General features: G+C 42.2%; 1 pseudogene across 1 annotated transcript; it reads right to left on the bottom strand.

Moving 5' to 3' along the window:
* Positions 1-286: 286 nt before the first annotated feature.
* On the bottom strand, positions 287-4,208 carry LOC309801719 (3-hydroxyisobutyrate dehydrogenase, mitochondrial-like; annotated as a pseudogene). The gene is made up of 2 exons: positions 4,197-4,208; positions 287-1,327 (listed from the first exon to the last, which is right to left on the bottom strand). The product of its transcript is annotated as a 3-hydroxyisobutyrate dehydrogenase, mitochondrial-like (transcript).
* Positions 4,209-4,847: the final 639 nt, after the last annotated feature.

Raw genomic sequence — 4,847 nt, 5'->3', positions numbered from 1 at the left:
GGTGGGGCGGGGTGTGTGAGGTTCAGGCGGTAATGTGAGCCATAGGGAGCAGCAGATGAAGCTTAGCTGGCTTGCCTGCGACTCACCTCCTGCTGTGCAGCCCAGTTCCTAAGAGGCTGCGGACTGGTACCCGTCCAAGGCCAAGGGGTTGGGGACCCCTGACCTAGACACTCAAAAGCAGACAGTTGACCTTTGATTAAGCCCATTTTCCTGTGGAGTGAGCCATAAGGGGCTCCAAGACACAGTTTGGTTTCAATGTTTCAGTGTTCACAGCCAGAGGGCCAACTCAGAATGTCTCCTCCTCTTGCAGAAACTGGACCACGGATGAGAAGTCTTTTTTTGAGTAGCCCTTCACACACAACATCCCTGCAGATCTGATGGGCTTCACTGCCCAGAAGGACTGGGCTCTTCGTGCTGGTAGCAGAGTCTCATGCTAATCCCAGATCCTTAGCCATGAGTGTTGCTCCGAATCCACCCTGATAGTAATTAGCCGAGGGAACTCCATCCATCACCCCAGGTACAGGATTATAAGTGTCACTTGACCAACATTGTCCTGAGCTCGTATTCAGGATTTTAGCCAAGAGTTTTAAGTCAAACCCTAACCTGAGTCCCAGATTCATAGCTTCAGCAGTTCCGATCCTACTAATAGCTAACAGCAAGTGTTTGCAGATCTTCGAAGCCTGGCCAGTCCCAACAGCTCCACGATGCACCACATGGGAGCCCATGCACCACAGCAGCTCAACCCCTCCCATCCTAAATGTGAGGTTGCCAGATCGAGCCGTTCCCACACCACCAGAAACAGGGGCATCCGTGAAAACTGCTCCCATTTTCTCAACTTCTTTGGCCAATTCTCTGAAAACCATAGGATCAACAGTACTGAAATCTATTAATAGTGAGTCTTTCTTCACTTTTTTTTGAATTCCATTTGCTCCAGAATAAGCTTCTAGCGCGTTGATGCACTGTAATAATTCTGTCGCCTTTTTCGGCTACATCCGCTGCGGAAGACACTACCGGGTTCACCTGCATCTAGAAGCTCTTTGCATGAATCAGGGAACACACATCAACAACAGTGAGTGGCTAGCCATGTTTCATGAGCTCTTTTGCCATTGGATTCCCCACGTTGCCTACTCCAATGAATCCAACTGGAGTCTTGGAAGCTATTGACCTAGAACACAGCGCTGAAAGGCTGGCCACCGCTGGCTGCTATGGACGACTCCCTGTACCAGAGGCCGGAGGTGGCTCCACGGAGACGGAAGGAGGCTGCCACGCTGCCCGTGCCCCTCCTTCCCACGGTGACCTCCTCGACTCCTGGCTCACCCACTGGCTGCTATAGGGTGCGTGATGCGGAGGGCCGGCTCGGCTGTGGCGATTCTTAATACCTCTTTGGTACTAGGTTACACATACAATTTCACCTAGTGTGCGATTTAACAGAAGGAATTTTTTTCTACGGCATTTTTGTGGCACAGCAGATGGAAGCGAGGTCACTATTTCTTTGAAAAACTGAATTAAAAATTTATAGAAAGTCATGATTCATTCTACAAATAGGCTGAGTCAAAGAAACGTGAAAATTGATGCGATGGAGGAAGAGCGCTAGACTTCCCTGATGCTCAACTGGGACCTTTCTTCTGGTGTCAGAACATGGTTGTGTAACTCCTTTAATCCCAGTGGATTTTCCAAAAATTCCAGAATCTTCAGATTTTGGTAGCCCCTGTTTACTGCCTTTGCCCCCCCCATGCCAAACCCCACCCCACCCCGCACACATTTATTTTTTACCAGTTGTCCTCCGGGGTGTTTTTCTTTATATAGTTATTGCAGCAGTTTATTAGACTATTGACCCCCAGTGCAAATGCCCCTCCCCGCCGTTTTCTCACCCTGTGTAGTTTTGTTCCACCTTGACCTGGGCTTGGTCACGTGACTTGCTTTGGCCCAGTGGCATATCAAGAGCTGAAGCTTGGAGAGTACTCGTGCTTTAGGGCTTGTCCTCATGGAAACCTGACATGTTAGGAAGCCTGGCTAATCTAGTGGAGACTAGGCACAGGCCACAGCCAGCACCAGTGGCCAGCCCCAGTCCAGCAACCAGATGATGGCAGCCTCAGTAGTCACCTCAGGTGAAAGCAAGATAGATCCACCCAGGAGATCCCAGCCCATTCTGCTGATTCACAAATTGTGAGGAGATAAAGTGCCTGCTGTTTTAAACCACCAAGCTTAGGAGTAGTTCATCACACAGGAAGAGATATAACTATCTTCACTGTTAGATTATCTTCCCACTTTATACCATGTTTCCCCTCAAACGACTGTTCCTTTATCCAAGATTCTAGAAGAGAAATAACAACTGATGAGGCTAATAGAGCCTTAACATTTTTTAAAGTTTTATAAACTTTTAAAATAACTATGTTAATAAAATCAATATTTATTTGATCACAAAATTATTTTCTTCAGTTGCCTTAAGAAGTAATGCAGAATTGTACTAAGTTTATACATTTGGAGGCTCTAAAAATGTGTTATTCCTTGGATTCAAGTCCTAGTGTACTTTATGTGGGCATTCACGTTTGCAAAATGATTCCAGGAAATTTGCAATTTCATTTTACAACTTTGGCCTAAGGAGTCTTATGATATTTTACCTGAGAAAAATAATACATTAATTCCACTTTCAGCTATTAAACCCATGGCTTCCTGTATTTTCTAAATTCCCTATCAGTAAAGAAGACTATGTATAGCGTACAAGACTGTCATGATTAGGAGGAAGGTAGTACATAAAGAGCCCATCAAATTAGGCATTGCCCAGTCATGTCAGTATACTAACGTGGGGAGCCACAGGCAGCTTGAAGCCTGGAAAAAAGACAGACACAATGTAATGATTATCCTATGGATCCAGATAATGATTCCTATGATTTTGTTTTAAATATTAATGGCAGAGGATTCTGGGGAAATGATGGTGGCTACAGAGAAGATTTTTATCCCTGAATATGCCACCCCTCCCCTAAATACACAACCCCCCACCCCCACAAAGAAGAAAGAAAAGCATCTAGGATAGCAAGTTCAAAAACCCACAGACAACATCTACAACAGGGTGTCCACATTAACTGCAACATACAGCCAGGTAGGAACAAATCAACAACAGGAAAGAGACCTACATATGTGTATCCCAAGGTGTGTGGGAGGAAGACGAGGGAAGGACTCTCTCTCTCTTTCAGGAGAGACAAAGGTTACTATGGTTCAAGAACTCAGTGAGATTGAAAAACTCACTGAGAACAGCAGCAGAAACCGGGAGTGAATGGTGCAGGCTCCACTTTGCAGTTGAGTGCAAGAACTTTGAAATGTTCTGAGGATGCCAAGTGTTCTGGGGTCTGTGAAACCTTGACACCTATCAAACCAAAGCACCATTCCAGAACAAATCCCCATACTCAACAAGGACAGGAAAGAGGAGGCCTGGGTAAATGGGCATAGGAGGGCCGAGGAGGAAGACTTTAGAAATTTTAAGGTCATTTTTAAAAATTATTTTGTGAAAATGATAGAAGATAGTGAGCCCTGGAGTTCTGAAGCTAGAAATTATATTCTGATCTATGTTTCCCTCCTAAAGTGGAAACTTATTTCATTTAAAAATGAGTGACAGAAGAGTATTCCATTCACATCCTGTAGAAAATCAGTGAGAAAAAAAAAAAGAAAAAAGAAGGGTGAAAAGAAAGTTCCAGCAAGTCCTGAAAACGTGACAGAAAGACACGTCCACAGAACAAATGAAATTTACTGCCTGATATTGCAGAAAAAGTAAAAGAAATTTTAAAAGGAATAGAAACTGGTTTTAAGAAAAACATAAAAGAAATTAGAAAAATTCAGAAATGAAGTGATTGGAGAATAGCAAGATTTGAAAAGGTGAAAGAATTCACTAAGTAATTTGTTTAAAAAAAATCATGTCTCGAGAGAAGGTTAAACTAGAAGGAACACAAGTTTGAATAAACACAGTGGATAATGTCTCCTTGGAGAAACAGCTGATTTCAAATCCAGCATAAGAAACGAACAAGATGTTCCTTTTACATCTTGTCATACAAGAGAGCTGGGAAGACTTCAAAGACTACTGTGGTTGTGTGGAAAGGACTCAGGAGCCAACTTGAACAGGATCCGTGAACCTAAGAGGGGACAATCTCTGCATCGATATTTATAACAACCTCACTGAAAACAACAACAAAGAAAGAAAATACCTCATTAGTCATCTTCGGAAGCTACTTTGGAGTCAACCTTTCTCTCTCTTTTTTTTCTTTTTTTGTAAAACTGGTAAATAAAATAAAAGAAACATTTATTCTTCCTTTCCTAATTAAACTGTAACTCAGGGCAACCAAGTAGTTGATGAAATAATGTTGTAGCTAGTAAATGAATAATTATCTAATTAGTAGAATATCACCATTTGGTACCCTTAATAAATGAATGGATCTAGACATTGATCATTAATGGCTGCAACGTTACAGTCAGACAGACACTTTATAGTTCCTTTTGGAATTCATCAATATTATCTATGAAGTAAACTTGACAAAAAATCACACTTGAATTATGTCAGTGCTCTAGAGCTATCTATCAACTGACAGTAAATGCATGGGCCAAAGGAGCATGATAAATATATAAGCAGAAAGGGGATGCAATCAGCATAATCCAGACAGTTGGGAACCCTACTGGATGAATGCTTTGAATTCAATGACAAATACTTGCAAGAAAAATGAGCCAATTGAGTTCTTTTAAACCTATACTTGAAAAGAAATTGTGTTTGGATCAGCAATCAAATAAATAATGGTTATTAAAATAAAAATACATTTATAGGACAATCAAGGAAACATGAACTGACTGGCTATTTGTTGATA

This window comes from Mesoplodon mirus, assembly GCF_964341445.2.
Source record: "Mesoplodon mirus genome assembly, contig: SUPER_3_unloc_3, whole genome shotgun sequence".
Lineage (NCBI taxonomy): Eukaryota > Metazoa > Chordata > Mammalia > Artiodactyla > Ziphiidae > Mesoplodon > Mesoplodon mirus.
Note: the sequence above shows the minus strand (reverse complement) of the source record. Positions and strands in the feature narration are given on the sequence as shown.